This window comes from Aphelocoma coerulescens (assembly GCF_041296385.1).
Source record: "Aphelocoma coerulescens isolate FSJ_1873_10779 chromosome Z unlocalized genomic scaffold, UR_Acoe_1.0 ChrZ, whole genome shotgun sequence".
NCBI lineage: Eukaryota > Metazoa > Chordata > Aves > Passeriformes > Corvidae > Aphelocoma > Aphelocoma coerulescens.
In genome coordinates, this window is record NW_027184085.1 from 66,741,151 (window position 1) to 66,766,241 (window position 25,091).

The 25,091-nt window shown below is 37.2% G+C and overlaps 1 long non-coding RNA gene across 1 annotated transcript; it reads right to left on the reverse strand.

Moving 5' to 3' along the window:
- Positions 1-7,344: 7,344 nt before the first annotated feature.
- LOC138103778 (uncharacterized) lies at positions 7,345-24,185 on the reverse strand. The gene is made up of 3 exons (XR_011147848.1): positions 24,106-24,185; positions 8,758-8,875; positions 7,345-8,303 (listed from the first exon to the last, which is right to left on the reverse strand). It is a non-coding gene; the product is annotated as an uncharacterized lncRNA (long non-coding RNA).
- Between the last annotated feature and the right edge of the window lie 906 nt (positions 24,186-25,091).

Sequence of the window (25,091 nt, forward strand, 5' to 3'; positions counted from 1 at the left end):
TCTGTTGATATGAAAAAAAAACCCCACCCAAACGTGCCCCTTTCTGATTTTTCTGCTAATATTATCTCACTTAGGAAGGCTTTGGGAGTGCAATTGCTAATTTTGTAATTAGCTAAGGTAAATAATATCGGTGTTGACTACTCAGAAGTCTGAGACCTGGTTTACAATAGGGAAAAAAGGTAGAATACATTTATAATTACAGAATTTGAAGGTATGTGTAAACATAAATAAGCTCTTTTATATAAGCAGTAAACATATTTTTAATATAGCATTAGGGGAAAAATGACTGATTTGGTCACATAAAGAGAAATTCCCTACACTGGCTGTAAAAGGCAACATTTCAAACAGGAAGACTATGTGTAACTGAAGTCTAGAGTGCTCTCTCCTTTAAAGGGCTTAAGCATTCAGGAATATTTTTATATTTAGGATCTTGTTTTTCTGAGTGCTTTATTTTTCCTTTTGACAGTACAGATGCAGTGATAGTGTCTGAAGTTTAACTTGAAGAGACTACCTACATCTTGGTAATATTTATATAAAGAAGAAAAAAAATTGATTGAATTATGAGCTACAGGTTTTTTTCAGATGTTGCGGTAATCCTATAACTCCTTTGAATATGTGGGTCAAGGAAAGTGTAGAAATTTTTCAGTTGCATTTCAAATTTTTTTGGGCTCTGGTAGAGATACAAAAGAGAGACTGATATCTTGGAAAAGCAGCCTCTAAGAAGTATGTTTAAGATGAGATAGCCTGTCTGACTTTATGTACTACATATAGTTGGGGATAACTATGTTTTCCATCTGAAGTCTGGCAATTAGCTCATGCTCTGCCTGATTTGCTTTTCTGTAAAAAACTTAACAGCTTCTAGTAAGTGATAGAGTTCTTGTATTTCATCACTTTAAGAAATTTCATAACACTGACCCATTAGTGCATAATTTTATTCAAGAATCAAAATACTGGGATCCTTAAACTACTTATTTAAAATTTATATTTCAGAATAAACTAATAATAACCCCCCTGACACACAGATCTATAGATGTTGTCAGTATATCTGGATACTTTAGTAAATTTTTGATAATTTTTTTAGAGGAACTAGACATTAAAAATATTCTGATAGGTTTCTGTATTCTTCCAGAGCTTAGAAAACACTACACATATGATATGGATGTCTTATATTCATGTTCCTCAAGTGGCTACGAATCTCTGATCTTCTCTCCCTTATGGGAGGGACCCCCTGTCCATGTCCTAAATCTGTCTACTTGAGTGATAAGGGAAGAGAGATTGCCAGTGAGGACTGAGGCAAAAAGTTGTTCAGTACCTCAGTTTTCTCTTATCTGTTGCCACCACTTTTCCAGGCTTGTTTATCAGTGAGGGTATGATTTCTTTGACCTTCCTTTCCTGTCTGGCATACTTGTAGAAAGATATAAAATGAATTTACAAAGGAATAACTGATGTGAGGCTCTTGGCCTGCACATTTCTTTCAGGTGATAATAATCTGGGAAGAATGGTTCAATTTCCAGGGCTGAGGGTGATTTTTTAAGTGCTTAAAAAGAAACAGACTAAAAACAGATACTGTGGGAGACAGAGGAGTAGAAACTCCTGCAATTAAAGGAGGCTTTGATTTACAACCCTGGAAGAGACTAGGTCTGGCTTAATTGACAGAGATTTATAGATTTTAAGTTAAAAGATTACAAGCTTGCGTTCCTATAATTATAAGTAAAATTGTACACTGGGTGTTCTGGTGGAGGGTTTTAAAATATAATAGTGTGATTTTATATAGTTTAAGTTAAGAATGTAGATGGTATAAGAGAGACATCTGTGTGTACGTGACATGAGAAGTTATTGGTCAAGGCATAGCTGCATTGCAGTGAGAAGTGCCACAGGTGATAGGCCATAAATCCAAAACAAAGTGTCGTTTTAAGTGCCTATTGGATTAGAAAGTTATGAATTACAATGTAACTCTATATCTTGTGACTAGTCGCCATTATTTGGAGGTATTGTAAAATCTCACTCCTTGACTGATGCGTTTGTTATTTTAAACAATAAATTAATGTAATTGCATAGTCCCATCCCTGAAAGTTATTTCCTCCAACACGTGAATGTGCGGGAAATTTGACAAGATACATCTCCAAAACTACTTGCCTTAAACTGCAAAAATATTTGCTGTGCTAAATATACAGGTTCATAAGTCTGTTTTAACCGAGTTACTGGCAGGATTAGAGGTAAGGAAGTGTCAGACCTGATACTATGGAATTAAATGTGGCCAGGATTTTGCCCTAGGTATGTCTAATCTAAGAAATATTTTGGAAAGTTTCAAGCATAAATCAGGAGATGATTGTTGAGTTTGTTGACCACTCCCATTTTTAAAAGGTTCCAGCAGAGGGAAAGGAGTCCAACTATTACAATTCACAGATCTTTGATATTACAGTAAAAAAAGTCTGACCTAAATGATAACAAAGGAAGTAACTTCAAAAAAGTAAAATGAGTCTTAAATCCAGCTGGAATATTCAGTGCTAGGAGATTTATGTCCATCTGTTCACTGGGTATTGCTAGATTTTTATTTCTATACAAAATTCACCATCTCTGGCTCCACAATTACAGATTTTAGTGAAAGTGCAATTAAAAAGAGAACAATTTAAAATTACATACCTAAAGCACACAATTTCTAGAATGTTTTTTAATTTCTCACTTTTAATTACATTGAACTTAGTCCTTATATTAATCTCTAGAATTCACTGACCCAGGAATTGCTGATATTCAAAACCTGATAACCTGATAGAAAGGTAGGACATATTTCCTATATTTATAAGAAAATCCAGAGCTGTACTAAGTTTATGATAATTGAATTCTGATGCAATTCTGTACCTACTGCAGGCAAATGGGAACATAGTATTGAGGAGTTCTTCCTGTCTGCATATAAAAGAGTTCCTGCAACCTGTTTAAAGATTCTGGTCTAGTCAATTCTAGCCAATCAATGAGTGCTTGAAGGTTTTTTTCCTAGATTGATGTAATAGGATCTATTAGATAGCCTAACTCTGCTTTCTTTCAGTGTCTCTATTTTCAGGAGGGGGTTGTTGTTTTTTTTCCAGTTTAAAAACAAGTCAATTTATTTTGATGGGAAACCTGTTGCTTTTTGTGTATTAAAATAGTTCAACTATACTTGAAAAGAAAAGAAGTCAGTTACTTTCTGCATTACTTCCATTTTATATGCTAAAATGTATCTACATTAGATTTATGCTGCAGTGAAATATAAAAACAAGTGGACCAAAAGTAACTTAATTGACTCAGAAAGCAATAGCAGTTTTACTACTGCAGTTCGGTGCACAGCAGGGACTAATTTAACTTACTATCTGCAGCTAAAGTAATCTGCACTGAACTCCAAAGTTGACAATCAGAGGGAAGGTACTGTAATTACATACCCTGTGTTAATTTAAACTCTTTACAGAATTTGTTACAGAAAGAGTGACAAATTTTGAGAATATTCACTAATGAGTTTGTATATTGAAAAATGAAATGTTTTCATAGAAATGAAAGATGAAATGTTTTCATATGTTTTCAATAAAAAAAGTTGGGGCATGAAGCAGAATTAGAAGACCTTTCTCTCTATTCTGTGACATTTAGAATGAGCTGGAACATCTGGCTAATTATTGAAATATTTGTGAAAAGCAGCTGTCCATAACAGGAAGAACAAACAACTTCAAGAATGTTTTAGTTTAAAAAGGTATGCAGACAATAAAAATCTATATTCTCTTAGGATCTATGTAAATTAAAAAAAAAAAAAAATTGCAAATTTCATGTCCTGGTAATGGTAATAATGATAGATTTCATGGATTATCAGGTTGAAAGAAAAAACCCATATATAAAGCATATAAAAAAAGCATATCTGTGTTGACTAGCAAATTTTTAGCAAAGATTATACATGTTTTCTGAAGAATAAAAGTGCATACAAATTAACACGTCTTCCAATTTGTGTTTTACTAATTCTTCACATCACTGCAACATCAATTATAGTTGTCATGCAATTGCACTTGACTACATACAGCAAAACCAGGCTCTCAACTGGTGCACATCTGTTGACTTCATGGGAATTGCTGTGTTATGTCTCAGCAAAAGATATTCTGCAGATTGTTTATCTTATGAATCAATGCCAAGTTTTAAAATCAAAAAGAAACAAATGTTAACTCAGTCATTTGCTTTTATATCTATTTGTCAGTAGGATGATTCTCAAATACCTGTTCATATCTCTTAAGTTAGAAAGTAATTGTGCTTTTCTGAAATACAAGAAAGTTCTCTGAAATAATTTATCAGCATAATTTTCAAGAGAACACTTTGTTTAACTCCCATTTCATGCTTAGTAAGGCTGCAGAAAAAAAAGATTTTATGCTAAAATTTTTGCTTTCCAAGTCTCTTTATCAGAATAATTAAAATAATTAAAATAATAGTGCGATCATTTTCATTTTATAGTTTTTCATCCTGGAGGACCTCCAAGAATATCTCATTTTTTGGTAGTAGCAAATCAAACAACAACAAAAAGTGAAGAGAATATTTTAGCAATAATAGTTCATTATCTTTAAATAATATAATTTTCTTAATCTTGTCCTCAGAGATGTAGCTGAAAAATAGAAATAGAAGGTAATTAGTGTCCCAAATCTTGTGAGATTTTAGAAATGTCAGTTGAATCCATTTGTTTTATGCAGTACAATATAACTCTTGGTCTTTCTGTATGCTACTGACAACACGAAGACCGAGATCACAAGTTCTTGACCCATTAACAGTTGTGTCATCTCTGCTGCTGGACAAAAAGCATTGGTCAAAAATTCGTGGTCACAAAACAGGTTGGTTGCTTTGCCTCACATCTGCATGCCGTAATTAGGATCTTCAGATACACAGTTACCACACTAGACTGGCAGGAAGAAGAAAGAACCTTACTAGGCTATTGGATAATTGCCTAACTGTAATAGAGAGCTGTACTGGTGAAGCTACTGCTTTTGAAAATCAATGAGAATGACAAAATAGCCAAGGCAATCTCAAGTGCTTTTTCAGTCCTCTGTATTTGAAAGTGTGTTAAGATCTGTCTGGCTTATGTTTCTGGTTTGGTCCAAACTGTTTTTTTCCAAAGGAAGTAAATGTCTGTGTACAATTTTCTGGAAAACGTTATGCCCGTAACACACAGCTTCCTATTTTTATGTATTTCTGCTTCTCATTCCAAAGTTTTCATACAATTTTCCTCTGTAAAATGTAAGGTCAGACAAATTGGAGCTATTGGTGCCAGTTCTGGTTATAAATATTCTCTTCCTCCCTGTCTTTGCTTTTAAAGATTGCTCTATTCCAGACAGAAGCTGGATGAAATTCATTGCCCCTTCAGAGACTGATCCTTCTGCAGAATGTCTTCACTTTTGGAAAAGAATGATATCTTTTATGCATAAGTCAGGAGACAAGTATACATGTATCTCTTCTCACCCCTTATGTATGATCATGAACTTTTCAATGACTCTTTATTGTGACCTTTATTTCTGGGGTGATGTTTTCTCCTTTTCACATGTAGTTATCCTTACTCTGTTTTCACAATCAATGAAGAAGTCAAATAGAAAAAAATTGTCCTCAGTTCCCTAGGCAAAGGAAAATGTCATCTCTGTTGTGAGTTCTTCCTCCAGCAGGAAGTAAAAATCACAAGTTCTGATGGAGGAATATTAAAAGATTCAGTTTCAGGCCAGGTGATTTTCCAGGACTTTTCTGAATATGTCTTTGGCACCTATGTTTTCTCACCTAGAGGAATTTTAGTCCAGCTTAACATCACTGGCCTCCTTGAGTTGTTCCTTATTCACAAAGATGCAAAATAGGCCTCTGTGGTCCACAACAATTTATCCATAATTTTTTTTCCTGTTTCTTTTATAAACTATTTTTAACATGAAGCATAAGTGCTGCAAACCCCACAGTTTTATTTATGAACCTGATTAGCATGACAGCTCAGAGTTCTTTGGAAATGAAAATTATTTCTAATTATTTCAATGAAGTAATGAAAATTATTTCAAATTCACATTAGAATGTTTTTAGACCAAAAAGGAAAAACAAAATCCCCAGAAAGGATTTCCTGCTTTTTCTCAACAGATTTACTTCTTCAGTTCTTTCCCTTTCAATTCAGTCTCAAACCTGCAAGCGGTCCATCACATAAATTCTTAGTTTTCTGTTTAAATATACAAATATACAAGCATTTGGTTTAGTTGCATGACCTTTGAAATATTTTAATGTTGCAAACGATACAGTATAAGGACATTAAATTATTGCTGTTGCAATATTGCATTTTTCTCCTTTGTCTTCAGCCGTGTTTTAATCTCTTAATTTGATTAATTGATGAGATGACAAGTAGACAAAGCAATGTGAGTTATCCTATGGATCCCTTTATTACTGCGTCTGGCTCTGCCTTGACAAGGAGGGAAATAAAAAAGCATGAAGGGAAAGTTAAACACATCTTGTGCTAATGTAATGATGAACAACAGTGATACAGTTCCACTGTGGCTCTTCTGGCAGGGGATAACAGTACTAAGTAATGAAACAGAGAATGACATGAACAAGCAAGTATATAATGAAAGGAGCATGTGAAGAAGATAAGGGAAACAATCCCATAAATTCAAAATTAAGTTCCTTCTTAAATTCCTGTAAAGGGAGAGCCCCATGGTGAATACCTGGCAGGGCATTAGCTTTTGCTATTCTCTTTTATCAAAACCTCTAAGGAGGGAGAAATTCACTCCTTTATGTTTTGAGGATTGATTCCCAGACTTTACATTTATTCATTTATTTGTTTTCCAAGTCAGATCTTTCATTATACTCTTATACAGTAGCATAAGCTGCAGCAGGGAATTCTGGCTGTTTAGTTTATTTTCTTTTCACAACATTAATAAGCAGTGCATTAAAGAACAGGACAGCTTCTTTTCTGCAGTCCAGATTCTTGCTACTGTTAAGTGTAAATTGGCAGAAAGGATGCCTGCATTTGCTGGAAAAAATAAACAAAGCTGATAGCATGTTCCACCTCTGCAGCTTCATATTTGCTTAGAATTTGTTCAACTATTACTTTCAATGGGTACTTGAATATCAGAGCTATTTATACAGGGATTTTCATTGAAAAGGTATGAATTCTGTAGTTCACCATTTGCTTCATTTGTAGAGCTGCTTCAGTCCAAATCATTTCATAGAGACATCTGTTCCTCCTGCCCCCCTGCCCCAATTCCTCTGTGAGATGTAACGTATGCTTGCAGAGGTATAAACATTTCACATTCTATCAGCAAAGCCCCTTATCCCATATTTGTACAGGAGACACAGAGCAGGGCCTTGTTAAGATGATTATCTGAGATCTACAGAATTTGCTTCAGGGGGTGAGATAAACTAACAAAAGGGGAATTTTAGAAAATGCACTTGCACAACTCTTCATATCTCATCTGAGAGACATACAACACAGAAATGATAATCCTTTGAACATAGATCAATTTTCTCTCTCTCTCTTCTGTGAAGGGCCCCTCAGCTGTAGAAGCAATGATGCTTTATAGCTCTGTGTTCTGTGTTAATGGTGGGGAACAGAATAATTTGGGACAGAGCAGAATAAAGCTAAAAGAGTCGCTGTTGGGGGGTTGGTTGATTTTTGGGGGACAGGGGGGCTATTTGTTGTTGCTGCTGGTTTTTGTTTGGGTTTTTTTTTACCCCTTATAGGAGCAGGGGCTGAGGTAGGAGCAATTGGAAAGGGAGAAAGGATTATTCAGTTGGTCTCATTACTGTTTTGTCTGTCACCACCAGGCAAAACACCAGTTTGCACTTTGTCCTCAACACTGTATTCAAACATTTTACCATCTGTTCATTCTACATGTACCTGAATAACTGCTTGCTTTCAGATTCCCATTGGTTTGTGCCTTGTACAATATATGGGGCTCCCAGTAACTAGATGGGTCCTTGAGTATATAGAACATTTGCAAAAATGCCAATATTACCAACCTCTCTCTTTATGTAGTCCTGATGTTAGCAGAATATCCATTATTTGTTTAAGGCTGTTTTCAAAAGTATCTGTGAAAAGTCTGAAAGCGAACTTCTCTAGATACTACTTTCCACAGTTAACTTATTTGAGAACACTTCTTCTGGAGATTTTCAACTGTGTGACTGTTCAAACAAACTCATGCATTAGGATGTTTTGCCTGGGTATTGAACCTGCAGAAACACAATTCTTGAATTGCTCCAATCTCCCTGTTTTTCACTCCTGGGAGGTTGCTTTCATTGTGCCTTCATTCTCCATCAGTAAACTGTGGGCAGTAGTGTTTCTCCACTTTCTACAAGCAAGATAAAGGAAAAACATTCAGTAACAAATTAATAATAAAAAGACTAATTATAGTAAAGCAGATTTTTTTCCCATAGACAACATATTTTCACTAACTGCTCTGTATCAAACATACCTGCACAGAAAAGTTGTCAGTCTACCTCAGTAATTTAGGAAATCAGAATAATTTTGTATCCTATTTCTCTCGTGAAATGTAGAATCTACATTCACATACATGAATGCCACATGTGGTGCTGGGCTGCAGATTTGCAACTGGCCATGCAAACAAGAAGACACTGTAGGATGAAAAGTATAGAATCACAAAAGTAAGTTTTGCTTCAAGCACATGAGGGGTCCTATTCATACTGGGGTGCCCCAAATGTGACTTTACACAGGGTTCTTAATTCAAATGTTCAGATACAATGTGATTTGACTAAGCCCTAGCACCCATATTGCTCATTACTCACCATAGTAGAAGTTTGCAAAGCAATGGTACTTTTGCACTGTTCTTGCAGCTTGTCTATTTATCCAGATGTCCCTGGGATCAGTCTTGAAGTAGTGATGTATCTATGATGCCAGATCCTTCTGGTAGGATATTAGACAGGCAAGAATGCTGGTGTTACCTCAGTTGTACAGGGGTATCCTTTGTCCTTCATGGACAGCTCTAAGCTCCAAGAAGCAAAGTCCTTATTTCTAGGGCGAGGCTGCCTTTTACTTTGTTTTGCTTAAGCATGAACAATATAAATCGAATTTTACAGTCCTGTAAAATTTGACTAACTCATTACATTACTGCATCTAATGTGAACTAATATATGTATTAACAAAGTTAGTAAGTTTTTATAATATAAAGAGTGTTTGGGGGTATTAGGGAAGGGAAATTTAATAATGCTCTACAAAATACTTCTCTAATGCAAAAGCGGGAATTTACCTGGGTAATTGACATCTTTTTGCTTGAGATTGTCCTTCACTTGTCACAGCTACTGCTACTGTTTTTTTACCTGAAGAATATTTTTGCACCTTCCCCAAAAAACCCTGAAAAAGTCTGCATTCCTCATTTCTTCTTGGCTTTGTATAAAAGTAGAGTCATTTATACTAATATTTAATTCAAAACTCAAGTACGAATGTGATGGATAGAGCTTATACAAAACATATCATGAGATGATTTACACAAGCAGAAAATCTGTTAGAACACAGGGTAAAGTTTGCATCTTTTGACACCAAAGTCTTGTTTGTGCCAGAATAAGCATTACAGGAAATCAGCATCCAGCCCTTTCTGGATGAAGAACTTCAGCAATGGAATTGCTGCATAGCCACAAGGTGAGGGAAAGTAATACAAAGTGCCTGAGCTAGGACTAAATAGAATTACAGAGTTGGTTAAATTAGACTCAAAAACCTAGCTAGTGTCTGAAGTCTGGAAACACATGGAAACCATGGATAACTATCCTTTTGAGCCTCCTGAATACTACATAAACGATACTTCCTAAATGAGGTAATATATTGAAAAGCATCCCTATGAGATCTGTCCCGCATGGCTATCTGTAGCACAAGGTCCATGTAAGTGCGTTGTTAAATATTTAAGTGTAGGGTGCCTTTTAATGGCCTCTTTAAAGAGAGCAAAAGAGACATTATGGAGAGCAGTTGTACATTGAAAGCCATAGGATCTTTCTTCCTGAAAATACTTGAGATGATGAAAACACTTTAACAATACACAAGCAAGGGTTAGAAAAACTTTCAGTCCTAAAGTCACATTCCCACCCTTGTCATGCAGTGAGTTCACGGAATGTAGAACTTAAGGCAGTGCATAAAGACATCACAGTAAAGTGCACTTGGTTCAGTCCCAGGATTATTCTGCAGGCTCTCACCAAGTGTTTTCTTCTGGAAAATGTATTTAGATGTCTTTTCTGAATGTCATTAATTATAACCAGGCATATGCATAGGAGGCATATTCTGACATGACAGCTAAGGATTGAAAAGTAAACGACTTGTGATGGTGATCTCAAAATGATTGGGTAGTTGGTTTTATGCTGAAACCATGTGACACAGACAGCTCTAGATAACCAGATTCAGGTGGGAGAGTGTTTCTTGGGGTTATTTAATTTATACAGCTTTTTGTATAGTGGACTAGATTTTGCAGCTTGATGGATGTAAAAGATGCCTTCATTCATGTAGTTAGGATAAAGACCATAAAATTGCTACTTGGCTAGACCTGAGGACGTGAAAAAAATGCTTAAACTGCTGTGCTCTTTACAACAGAAAGTATGGAATCCATGTGATGTAAACCTTTTCTAGACTTGATGGCTATATTTTTCACAGTGACCCTATTCATTTAGACATCTTGCCAGTAATTTGAAAGGACAGACAACAATATTATGTATAAATATACATTATACATATATATACACACAAACCCACACGTATACGTATGTATATATGAAACTATTGAAAGCAGCTGCCTACCAAAAAGCTTGCAAAAGGCAACCATTTTAAATTCACAGTTTAAGAAATAATTGAATGCAGTGGGAAGATTTCTTTTTATGGAAATAAAAGAAAGGCTCAAGGCAGTTACAATTTTAAAGAATAAGGAAATAATCTAAGTTGAAAAGCAGCAGTACATTGCATACATATCAGGTCTAGATAGAGGTAATCTCAAAAGTAACACGTAATTTGTAACAAACAAATGTTCAAGCTGAAAAGATTCTTTAAAATTTATTTTTACATTTTTAAAAAATTTATTTTATTTAATTTATTATTATTAAATTTTATACATTGTTGAATACTTCGCAGCATTTGCAGAACATTGATTTTCTGCATCTATGGGTAATCTGTCTCAAGAGAAACTTTAAAATAGGATATTTGCTTGGTCAGAGCTCTTTATTAATTCTATTGTTTCACCAAAATCTCATAGGTGGTTAGAGCTATTTTAAGTATTTTAACTTCTGGTACAACCAACACAGGTAACAAAACTGACAATTTCACCAAAGAGTTTGCCCTTCAGATCGTATCAGTGTCATTACCTGTATAGTATTTTGTGTGTTTAAAGGAAGGACAGATGGTTAAGTGCAGGGTTCCCTAGCCTTCCTTTGGCTGCACTCATGATGCATGGGAATTTATGATGTACCACAGCAATGTCAGACAGAAGCATAGAAAAAAAAGTATTTCTGTACCACAAAATATAGAGCTCTAGATTTTACTAATAGCTTTTCACCTATGTGAAAACTTTTGCAACTTTTTGCAACACAGTTATGTGTGTGTGTGTGTCTGTGTGTGGAATGGACCAGTCTGAATTGCCTCGGTTTCTGCTATTTAAAATAGGGATTGCCCTTTAAAATGCATTGAGAGTTTAGATCTGTTAGTGACTGGGAAGTTATGAAAGTATGGAAAAGAAAGACTGAACTGTTTTTTTATCTTTTTAAAAGAAAGTTGCAAATGCAAATTCAGTTCCACAGTTAGTTGGTGTTGCCAGCCAGGCGCTGTGGCTTTGCAGTGCCGGAGAGTGGGGTGCCGCAACCTTCCTAAAAGCGTCTTCAAAGCAAAGCCACTCGGCAGGACCACCACACACTCACACACGTGCACAGGCGCACACACATGCATAGCTCCTTAAAATGGGTCAACGGCCAAGAGACAGGAAGGGTCTCTGTATAGAGTTCCACGGGAGCGATTTATTGCAGCCACACTCCTGGAGGGCTCCAAGGACAAAGATCAAGAACAAGGGAAGGTCCAGGTTTAAGTATGGGAGTGGATCGAGCATCAGGGACCAATGATCTGAGGGTACAGGGGCGGTTCACAGGTGGGACTAGGGAATGGGAACCAATGGGGAAGCTCTGGGGGAGTGGTGAGGGGCAAGGCCCAATGGGGGAACCTGGAGTGGAGCTTTCTAGGACATGGGACATATGGGGTGGGAAGGCCAACGGCCAACCAGGGAAGCAGAACTGGGATACATTAACAAAGCAAAAGCAAAGCATCCCAGGGGAAGCCTCTTCTGTTCACCATAACCTGGGGATGACACTCTGGTCTTAGGGACTGTCCCACCAGCAGACTCTCTTTGTCCTTTGTACCACTGGCTCACTGGCCACCACAAGTTGGAATCACATAGGTAGGGCTGAAAACAGCCATAAGAGATCATTTTGGATACACTCGTATGCATAATATTTTGCATTACTTTATTGATTTGATACTGAATGAGTTTGCAGAAGATAAAGCTTTTTGACACTCTAGGGTCTCTGGGTGCTCTTTTACAACTTGGTCAGGGCCAGCAGACTGTGTTTTGATTGCATAAATACACTGTCCAGAATGTACACCACACTTTCCACTGGAATTTTCCAAAGAGAAATGTAGGAGCCCCTAATGGGCAAAAGATTGGCAAATGCTGGCAATGTTTGATGTGTAGAAATTCACTATGATCAAGACCATTGTTGGCATGATGAAGAGAACCTGAAATCATTCAGAGCTAATTCAGAGAGAAAGTCACTACTGAATGCTCCCAAGCTGATATACCCAGTAGCCTATACTAGTGACAAATAAAAGAAGTGAGTTCAGAAAGAGAGCCAGTATAAAATACCACTTTTAATTTTCAAATTACTTCCTCCCAAAGAAGGGAAGATTAAAAGGGACGTAAAAAAGAAGAGCACTGAAAATCTGATCAGTGAGAAGTGCAAGGTTTTGCTGCTCCCTTATTTTTTTTTTAGTGTATGGTTGGAGTACTGCAATTAACAATGGCTTGGGCTCAGAAACAGAGGCAGATATATCAACATGAGCCTGGGGCAGACAGAGATGAAGTAAGCTTTAAGCGCAGGTCTTCAAAGGTGAAAAGCTAATGAACTAAAAACTGCTGCTCTTTCTGTCTTCCTGCTCTGACTTGTTAATTACAGAGTTATGCATGACCTATAATTCAAGTGAAGCATGCAGAAGGAAAGTGAGTTGGTAAAGTAGGTGACAACAGTTAAAAATGACACTAAAAATAACCCAGTCCTTTTACAATATATTATTTTCAAGTTCCTTGGGACATCATGATATATGAAAATTGCTGTGCTAAATGAAATTGCTATCTCTTCTCATAATAATTGACTTTATGAATCCCTTTTCTCCCAACTGGTAGAAAATGAAAGAGAGAAGGCAGCAGCCTCCCACTTTTTGCAGAAAAAAAACCTGTGAAAGATTTTGAGAGAATTCTCTGCCAATATTGTAGGAGAACATGAAATTTTGAAGAATTTATAAGCTGCATACACCCACATGATGTAGATTATTAAGATTATTTTTGATGCATAAGAATTCAAATAGGAAGAGTGGCTAAGTACAGCTCTAATGATAGAAGGGCATAATATCTGTTAGGGCATCTTCTGGGACATGGTAAGATCCTATTATTGAGAGATGCCTCTTCCCAAATTAAGGTGCAAACAAGATTATATGCCGAAGCCAGAAATAAATTATTTAATAGTAAATGTGAGGTAGAGAGATAGAAAGAAAAAGATAAAAGCGAAGGGTGAAGAGTGGAAGAGGGGAGAGAGTCAGATTAAGCAGAAGAGAGTCATCGCCCATAGATAGATACAGCAGCATCCTGTTGGTCCCTCTCCAGCCTAGGCTTCTCAACAGTGGGGATCCTCAAGTCACTGAAAATTGTTCATTATTTATCTATTTCAGCAAACAAAGAAATTAATGCTTGTTTTTACACTGTTCTCTTATTCTCTTGGTTAAATGATTCCCTCACCTCTAATGCTACTTCGTCCCATATTCAGTCTTTTTCTTCTTTTGAGTTGGTGTTTTTTTGTCAGTGGTTGTAATCTCCCTTCGCCTGAATTACCTTTCACCCAGTCCAAGCTGATTTCAGCACAGTTGCTGAGTTTGCTTTCCTCATGGCACATAAATCCTGTCACTATCAGTGATAAATTCTCCCTCAGCTTTGCTTTCCTCCACCTATGCCTGAGATAATGGACAACTGACCTTTATCTCAAGTTCCTGTCTTGGTGGTTTAAATTATAGTCCAAGTTTCAGTTAACCACAGAGGCATATTCAGGGTGGGGGGTTTTGGTGATCCCAGATGCCATCTGTCCTATAACTTGAGAGGATCTTTGTCTGACCAGTAACATGGGTGTGAGCAGTTCCGTTACAGTCTACCACAGTGGTAATTTTTGCCTGGATGTGCACCCAGGATGTGCTAACCAAACCTTGTTTCCACCAGGCTTGGAGTTAGAGGCAGCCTGTCCACTCCGTGCTTATCTCATGGCAAAATCCTTCTGTGGCAAAACCAGTGTTTGATAAAGGCAGCCGTGCTCTTTAAGACTTTACAGGATAGTAATTTTCAAGGTGTTTTCTTTCTGAGGTTGAGTGTGGTTGATGTTTCTTATGAGAAAATCTTCTGTGATAGGTTCTGGGAAGGAGCAATAAAAATCAAAAAGGCCTGTGACTTAATTTGTAACCAGAGATGGAATTGGGACAGAGACATTACCCATACTTATGTTATAAATGTGTTAGTGGTTTGAGAAACAGACATGGGAGGAAGTTACATGGAAATATGCCTAGTGATGCCTCTTCCTGGTCTTAAAATCAAGAGTCAGACACGGTTAGAAGGGGAAAAGGGATTTTACCTTGGTATTTATTTTAAGGATCCTTAGGTGGACACGTCTAGGTCATATGCATTGAAATGCACCCTGCAAAAATGCACACCCCAAAAGATCGGGTGTAACGTTATAGATTTTACTAATTAGCATATCTATGAAAGATTCCCCAATGAGAGCCTCGACTGAGCTCCCCTCCCCAAGGAGCTTTCCCCTGGATGGTTCTATCTTAGTTTACAGAATGTGTTCTGGAGAGCACCTTGGGGTCTGGGGCACACTGGTCCCTAACTACGAAGCTTCTAAAATGTTTAGTTTCTCAGCTTGACAAACAAGTCCAAGAATGTAGGCAAAAAGCATTAAGAATACAGAAGTTGTAAAAAATGTATAACAGGGGTATAAAATAAAAGGCAAAAAATCTTCATGGCATCACTAGGATGGACAGTTTATTACAAAATGTTTTTGAAAGGCTGTAAGATGAGCTTGTTGACATTTATTAATTTTTTAAAACAACACCCACAACTAATTTCTTCATTTTATCTCCATCTTTTCCCCTCCCCTCCGCCCCATTTCCTTTTGTCTTCTTTCTTCTCAGCCACTAAAACTTGCCAATTCAAATATTGTGGTCAGAGCTTGTTTGCTTGAAGAAAGGATAATATGTGCAAATATTTGCATGCTTTCTTTTAGATATTTCAGTGAGAAAACTGGTAATAAAATCAACTCTCCATACCACTAAACTAATTCTATTTGAACTGAATAATGAAAGCTTCTAACTTCCTCTACAAACCTTATTTTTCTACATGTGAACATGTAAAACATCATGGCACATCCTGGCACAAGTGTAGGTATTTGTCTGTAGACAAGAAGCAGTATTTGTAAGACATAAAACGGGAAGAAAGAGTCTAATATTTGTTCTTCTGTATAAATTTAAGTTATGTTGTGCTAACATATTTTTGTGATAGGTAAAGCTTTAACAGTAGGTTAAGTGCTCATTTCACATGAAATGGCATGGACTTTTGTGATTGTCATATTAGTTTCTGCACACATGTATTTAAACTAAATTGCATGGTTTAAACTTTAATTTCTAATTTATTTTTGTGAGGGTTTTCAAGTAGCCATTACTTGATCTTTAGAAAACTAATGTACATTTGTTAGTAATTCTCTGTCCAATTCCCAGTTCTAAAAAAAATTATCTGAATATATGACAAAATATTATTTAAAAACATTTCAGAATGTCATGGGTTAGCATAGCTACGGAAGTGATTTTCTTGCGAAGAGGTGCTTACAGCTTCCTTTATGACCTAACAGAACCTATCAACTGGGTAGTTTGAATATTGGCAACTTTCTAGCCACTTAAGGAGCTTGACATGCCTCTGTGATCCACATTTAAGAATGAACAATCCCCTGGAAAGCTCTCTCTTGCTTCTGGCCTTAGGACAGGTAACTGGGGGGGAGCCCATGCGGCCCAGTGGGGCTGGGCCAGGCCCTGCTTGGCCTGGGCCGGGCCAGGACACAGCCATCCTGGAGCCCTGTGGACCTCTTCCATCTGCCCACTCCCCCTTCCCTCCCCGCCCACCCCCCTCCCCCCACCCCCCGCCAGCCCTGTTATGTGCAGATGGCGTGGCTCCACACCCTCCCCTCCAGTGCGGCTGAAGATTCAGCTGAAGCTGCCCTGCTGCCCGGCAAAGATCATGTGACCAACAGCGATAAGCGAATTCCAGCTGTAGGGCTGGGTGAGATTAACCCTTTTAGTGCTGTAAGTTTCCTCCAGAACAGATGAAGCCTGCTGACATCAATCCTCTTCTGAGTCTGAGGAAGAGGAAGGTGAAGAAAACACCAGAGAGACACCAAAGTCAGTAAAGAAGGAAGAGCTGAAACCTGAGGGAGAAGAAAGAGGAGATGCTTAGAAGCTGAAATTCTGTTGTAAAGCTATGGTGGTGATGGACTGTGATATATCAGAGTACCCATTGTAATTTCATGAAAGCATGGGGGGGTGGAGCATTCAAACTGTACTTGTGAGCAAAGGCACCTGGAATAAGCAAATGCTGAAGCAGCTGTAATTTGATGAGAATTTTGAACAGGGAGAAATGGAAGTGATGAGGACTCTTGCTCCAAATTGGAAGGAGAAGACCTCTGATCCTAGAGATGAAGATGCTCCCAGAGATAGCTGAAAAGAACCTTTGCTTCTGAACAGCTCATCCTTAAAATGGTACCCCAATAGCCCAAGACTGGACCCTCGAAAGCAGTTGTGGGGAAAGCTGAAAGTTGGGGGAAGGGATTTTCACATGCAGAGAACCAACCTGGGCAGCTGTCTAGCTCTGGTACTGAAGCCATGAGAGAACTTCTTGTGGAGATGTCTCCATAGCACGAGCAAGAGAGACTCCTCTCCCTAAGTGAACTGAAAAAGGTTATTATAGAAGTGGTAAACTGACTGAACATCTCAAGGGTTGTCAGTGGGAGAAGAGAGAAAGGTGGGGAGAGAAGAAGAGTTCTGAAGGTTTGGTCTGAATTTTTTTTCCTTTCTTTTAAGTCTGTTAATAAAGTTCTTTATATTCTTTTAAGTTTTGTGCCTGCTTTGCTTTCTCCTAATTCTTATCCCACGGAAGGTAAATAAGTAAGTAATGAGTATTTTGGACCAAAACCACTACACAGGAGTTTTTGAAACCCTAGTTCAGATTCTGGACAGCCATTCACCAGCTTTATGGTTCAGATACCTTCATTCATCAGAAAGAATGATGAGCCATTTAGTAATTCATCTGGCAATATATTAGCAATTGCCTGGGTTGGTAATTAAATAAATATAATAATAAAGCATGATAATGTATTATCAGAGAAAGAGTTCCATAGGTGTGAAGAAAATAATTTTAGATTCCAAAGCTCTGGGACAATGCACATCCATTCTGCTTCTGTTGTTTTGATTTAGAAGACAAGGGAATAAAACCATGAGCAAGTAAGGAGGCTTCACACAATTAGGGCAGCAGTATATTAGCAAAAGATCAATTTAAGTGTGAATTTATTGAGTGAATGTAGAGTAAATTTTGAACAATGCTAAACTGTTTGAAATATCCCAAAGAGTTCTATCTGGAGAATCATCCAGATAAGCATGGAGGTCCTCTGGACAATTAAATGAAATTAGATGGTTATATAAAGACATACAGGATTCATGCTTTTTTTATTAGGAAAAGAGCGAAAGTATTTTTTCACCTGTATCCAGCTCAATCATGTATTTGATGATGAACTTTCAATTACCTTTTCAGTAACCTGATACTCCAGTAGTACAGGGAAAGAGACATCGTTTTAAAAATCTTTAGAAATATGAGGTCTGGTGACTTGCCTGACCTCAGATTATGTCTAATGATAAGTTGTATGATGCCTTGGTTTGAGACAAATTATGAGGAAACCCCCAAAATGAATGGGTCCTCTAATGGAAGACCTCTCCCACCAGGTTTGGAAAGAAATTCCAGGAGGAAAGTGAAAAAAACCTCTTTATTTTAAAAGCAGCGTGTATGCAGGCATGAGAGGGAAGAAAAAAATTAATAATGTTAAATATTAAAACCTCTCACAGTGTAGAAAAACCTGATTAGATTCAGAGTCCTTTCCGTAGGTGTGGCTCTGCTCTCTCTGGAGCTGGGGTGTGGTGTCGGCCCCTACGGGCCACAGTCTGGGGCCTCCCGGTCATGTTCTGGTATTGCGTAACAGTTCCAGAAGAAAAAAGAAGCTACAGTCCCAGGAAAACTCCTTGCTTCAGCTAAAGAACAAGAAGCTAGCTAAAAAGCAAAAGAATGCACCTCTCTGCCCTGCTGCAGAGCCGAGAGCTGGGGAGAGAAACTGAGGGAGTTATCTGTGTTTTTTACACAGGCCGCCGAAAGAATTCCACTGCCTTCCCCCCCCTCCCAGAGCTACCTTTAAAGGCACAGAACTCATGTTTGGCATAGGGCAGATGATAGGGGATACAGCATCAAAAAGTCACCCCAAGACATATGATAATGGTTGCAAAGAGGTTTGCAATATGGGTTCTCAGCTCTCACTTTCTGGCGATTCCTATTTTACATCCTCTATTTTCTACAACTTGTAAGGATTGAAAATGAGGGAGGTAAGAATAGTTTTTGGAGTTCTGAAGAGTAGACTTCCTACTTGACTTAAATTTACCCAAATTAACGTAGTGTTTTTACTTAAATTTCCTTAAATAATTAAATCTACTTATATTTACTTAAATTAATATTGAAAAAATATGTGGCATAATGTGGCTATGCTGTGTCTCTGAATATTGTGATCAGACAGGGCAGGAATGATAGGAAGAATTTTCCATATATTTTGAAGCTTGGAAAATAAGGCTGCTCCACAGGGAGCAGGGTTTATGGGCAATAAAAGAAACTTTACTGAGAAAATTAGAATCACCATCAGAGGAGACCCAAGTGTTTTGAAATAAATTCACCTCTGAAATAAATTCTAGTGCAAAGGATATTTACTTTAAACCTAACATAATTTCATACCCTTTGTCTGAACTAGTATTAGAACTAGTCATCTTTAGCCTTAGGATCTTATGCCTTGAATTTTTGCAGAGATAGATTGCTGCTTCATCCTTTCCAGCTGAGGAGAAATCAGTATTCAGAAGTATAAGGTTATAATTTAGTCTATTTTTAAACATGTAACCTTGTTTCTTGGCAGCTTTTCCTTTATGAAGTGCATTAATCCTATAGACCTGTGCATTTACAGGTTTGAACATATGAAATACTGTGAAATGTCATGTCAAGGATTAAGTTATCATTGTCATCATCATCAACGTCATCATCATCATCATCTAGTTGCTAAAAACAGATTTCCACAAAACTGTTCATAACCTTTAAAATATAATTCTGCTTAAACATTAAAGTTTACCATTAAATTTCTTCACATTATTTTCTTCAAAAATTCAATAAAAAGTGATAGATGTATATAATACTTTCTTTAGGAATTACAGAGTTAAAGCTTCAGAGAAGCTAAAGAAAAAAGCCAGCAGCTCTTAACAGGCCCTTGGTACTACTGTGGGAGAGCTGTAAATTTCCACTGATTGATATTGTGAGATCATTTGGGTTTTCTGCCTTTTTTTATTGCAAATCCCTGTAGTTTTGCTACAAGTTTAAGGCTCCAAATTGATGTGTCATGTCTTCATTGATCAATGAAGATCACTCCAAAGATTTAAGAACAAACCCTGTAAAATGGTTTCCTAGTTAACTCAAGGTGGAGTTCATATTCCCTGGTGATCTCAGATTTGAAAGATCTTTCTACAGCTTTTTTGGGTGGCCCTCAAGGTGCATTACATCTTGTTTGAAAAATTAAATATGTCTGGGCTGGTATATATATCCTTTCTTATCTGAAAGCAGGAGTGATAAAATTACCTTATACTTCCAGTATAAGCTTTGCAAGATTTCAGAGATTGAATTATTTTCTTTGCTGGGCTTGGCTGTCTCAAAATCTTGGAGAGAGGTGCTATCTAAAAGGCAAGTAAGTTCTCAGTCATTTCTGTTCTCTATCAAAAAATAAAAATAAGTGGCAGCTGATTCTAGCATCCTGTCTTTGACCCTCATGTTAGAATGGAGGGCTGCATCTCTTTAGATAAAATACAAGCACACTTATTTTTAAGCTACACCAAATGCATTTCAGAGATATTTGAGAGAGAGATTGAGAGCGAGAGAGAGAGGAAGAGGGAGTGAGCCAAATACCTCAGAAAGTTTTATTTTACTTAGAAAAATAGGAACTGCCTTGGAACACCACTACATTTGTGGAAAAATAATTTTTTTTTTCAGGTTAATTCCTGAGGTGGCAGATAGTTCTCATTTACTTCATGCGGACTCAGGGACTTTTATGTTTGGGGAAAAATTACACACATCTGCACCAACATTAGGAAAGTTTTGTTCTATTTCTAAGCAAGGAAAAAGCTGATAACTTACATCCTGTGTTAGCCCTTTGGTACCATTTGAACCTGGAAGATTGTACTGCAAATCCTATGCTTGTACTGTGTGAACAGCACTGTTAATTGTGCTAGGATTTCTGCAAACATTATAAACTATCATGAATAATTCTGTTTACATTTTTTTCTTTGAGAGTCACATGAAAGGGAGACCACAATGGCTGTTAAAACTATTCCAGTGATGAAGAATCTGAATTTACTTTTCAAAACTTACTGAGCAACAACTATAGAAAAAGAAATAGCATGACTAAATCTTAATTATTTTAAATCACACAGGGCTCTTTACCAACAACCTGTGACATACATGCCTAAAGAGTATACTATTCACGTGATAAATAAGTGTGATATACTCTAGGCATCAGTGAGAATGTACAAATGCCATTTGAAAATTAAAGTGAATTGAAGAACCTTATTTAAAAAAAAAAGCTCTTGTTGCACAGGAGATCTGAGGATTTTTTTTTTGTGTATTGTAGATCGGGTATGTAATACAACACCAAATCTGTTTGCATATAATGAGCTATGGACTGCATTTTCTTATTAAGAGACTGCATCGGATAGAAGGAGAGCCATTCCTGCAGATCACTATAGTCCACATCTAGCTGTTTGCTCAGCAGCCAAGATTTTATGGAGCCCTTGGTGAAAGCAACACTTGGGATTTCATACATATAGCCTTAAATAATTCCTCTAGGAATTGGCTTTGCAAAGGAAGTATAACCTGTTTTGTAGACACTATGTGTTTAAGCAGAGAAGTGTATTGTTTTGCATGACAAGTTCTTGTGAATGTTCAGTTATTTTTTGTTCTTCAGAAGTTAATTGCTGTCATCTACATATATTTGGCAAGAGTTTGCTCCAGATTATTTTCAGCCTATTGCCTATCACACTGACTATTACTTTCTTACTAAATTACATTTTCTAGACCTGTTTGTTGCCATCTCTTGACTATGAACTTGTTGTAGATTATTTAGTACTGCAGGGTTCCACCTCAGGATTAGGATGTTGGCATGATGTGGTATTAAAAGTACTTCAACAGTAAAAACAACAGTAAATTAATGGGAAAAAAAAACAGTAAAACAATGGCAAAAAAAATCATATTATGGATTAAACAAAAAAAGTTTATTAATATCAGAAGGTCACGGGATCCTAGAAATCAAGCTGGAGGAGGCCTGAGAATCTTATCTGTTCCAGCCTCCTGTTCTAAACAGTTGAGACATATTGAGCCTGACTTTTCAATATATCACCATTTTTACAAAAAACATCTTGTAGCTTCTGAATTTGGGAAATTTTCAGAAATTTCTAATCCCAAAATAGGTTACCATTTTAATAGACCAAAATGCCTTGAATATCTGAGGGAAAATTTCCAGTCTTTTTAATAAAATGGCTGTAATTATTAAAAACAGAAGTAGTATTCAAATGTTGGGGTTTCTGTTCAAGACAATAATTCTCCATGTGGTAGAAAAACAAATAGTTGTGTGGTATATGTTATTCTTAAATTTAGAGGTGTGCAAAAAGTACCACTTTTTCTGACGTAATTGCTGTATGTTCAAAGGTAATTAAAGAAAACCTAAAGATGCTGTATTCACCAAAGGATTAAGAGCTTCATAGGTTCCAGGTATCTCAAACTGAAAATAAACATGTTACTTTTTGAGAGTGTTTTTGCAAAATGCATTGTCTCACATGCACATACATATGTGTGTGTGCACACTCTCCCCTCTCACTCACATATGTCTCAGCATTGTAGCTGATTTGTGCTTTTGGTCCTATGTGTGACCTTTACCGTTGTGACAGTGATTAAAGTTTATCAAATGCCTCTGGTGACTTGAACTGTCAGAAAGCAACAAGAGTGACTGATGCTTTCCTTGGCCTCACCTTCTGGGAGGAAAAATCCACCTCCTGAAACCATTTCCAAACCTGAGGCTTGCTATGGTGTCAAAAGCTTACTTGGAAAGCAAATCAAAAAGAGAAGATGAATAGTAAAAAAACAGTGTATTGAATACTTTTTTTTCAAAGAAGAGAATGCAGCTTTGTAGGCGTTTATAAGCTGCCTGTTACATGAGAAACCCCCATGTGATTTGTCATTACACTGCATTTAGACTATTAAAGACAGTTATTTCAATCTACTGTTTGGCAAACGTTCTGTAAAACAAACTTACAGGTTTAAGGATAAATATCACCTAATAAGCACACTAGCAAATACTGAGTCTTATAATTGTGACTGACCTGTAGAACAGTTAAACTGCAGGGGAAAATATATATTTCCCCAAACCGAAACATTTCAGATCAGAATTTAAAATCATCTCACTCCTTAAGCCACAGTCAAATCTCCAATCACTCTGGTAGCTGGAGATTTGAACATGATTCCAAATGTTGCATCTAGGTTGCTTTTGATCTTTTTGGGTTTTGCACAGAGAACTAGCTTTTTATTCCCTCAATTAAGAAGCTGAAACTGCAGAAACTTTTGCTACCCAGCACTTCAAAGCTAGCATCTGGTGGTCTCTCCCTCAGAGTGCCTCCTATGCTGTATCAGTATTTGCTTTGACCCTGGTATTTGTTCCCCTTCACTTTCTGACCCATTATACTCCACGCCTACAGAAAGGGTTTGTCTTCAGCCTGATTTCAGCAATAGAGATTCTTAGGGAAACCAGATAAAAGAATGTTTGAAACCAATTTTAAAGCCCTGGGACTTTAAAAAGAGGATTTTAATAAAAAATACTGTAATTTTAAGTCTGCTTATGCCTTGTGTAAAGTAGTAATTCATACCCTAGAAGAATGTGGACATTTTTCTTTAATGGCCAGGAAAACGATCTGTGAAAGATGAGAAAACCTAAGTCATAGCGGTAGATGTTTAAAAGCATGTCCTTATGAGAATATTAAAAACAAACACACAAAAGCTTCATTACAAGAAACACTTGTAGTTCTGAGGCAGGTTGCAGTGAATATCTATGTGTGTATGCATGAACAAACACACTTTAAGTCATTGTGGAACAGACGAGACTCATTTTAGTGCAAAGACCTGGAAATTAGGAAACGAAACCCTTTCATAATCCAAAGCATGTCTCTTAGGCTAGATACTAGGTCAGTGAGAAACAGATAGAAAGCATCATTGAAAGGCAGAGGTTACATTTCCAGGAATGTAGAGACTTAGGAATTACTACAGCAAATCAGGTGAGTTCCTAAACTAGTGTAGTTTCTATAACTCAGAGCAACTAATGCCAAGTGCTTTAGCAGAGGTATATCTACTAAGAAAAGCTGTGCCTGAAGCATGAAGGCTGATCTTTTCACATTTTTATTCTTACAAGGAAGGAGAAATTCTTTCTTACCATTAATTTCATGTCCAGATTTCTCCATGCCTCAGCTGATTAGAGGGTGAAGGAATGTTAAACAGAGTTTCTCTAGCTGCAGTTTCTGATTACTGAAGAATGACCTCTGTGTTTGTGTTCTGTCCTTGCTCCTTACCTGGCATACAGAAACTGCTTTAAAAAAGGGCACTTATACTCCCTGAAAAAGGATGTTTAGCATAGGATATTAGCTGGAGTTCTAGAAGTGGTCTCAATACATTATCTGAGACAGAGTACCCTGGAAACCTTGGATCACTTGTTTAGCTTGTCTGGGTCTCTGTATGTCATTTCTAAACTGATGGTAGTGTCATTGACACAGAATACTTGGAAAAATATTATGAGACTCAGTTAACTAAATATTAAAGAATTTGCACAGTCATTTTTCACAAGACCTAACTGACAATAAATGAATGCATATTTGAACATGATACTGAGCACTCTACCTCTGCCCTTGTGAGACCCTACCCTGGAGTGCTTTGTCCTGCTGTGAAGGCCCCAACAAAAGGAGGATGTGGACATGCCTGAGCAAGAGGAAGCCACAAAAATGATTAGAAGCTGGTGCACCTCACCTATTAAGACGGGCTGTGAGAGTGGAGGATGTTCAGCCTGGAGAAGAGAAAGCTCTGGGGAGACCTCATTGTGGTCTTCTGGTACTTACAGGGAACTTTTAAAAAAGAGGGAGAATGACTTTTTACACAGGATAAGGGGGAACACTTTTAAATAGAACCAGGAGATGTATAGATTAGATTTAGAGAAAAGTTTCTTTACCCATAGGTTAGTGAGGAGCTGGAAGAGGTTACCCAGAGAAATTGTTAATGCTCCATCCCTGGAAGTCTTCAAAGCCAGATTGGATGGGGCTCTGAGCAACCTGGTCTAATGAGTGGCATCTGTGTCCATGGCAGGGGGTTTTGAACCAGATGATGATCTTTCTGGTTCCTTTCAACCCAAGTTGTTCCATGGTTCTATGA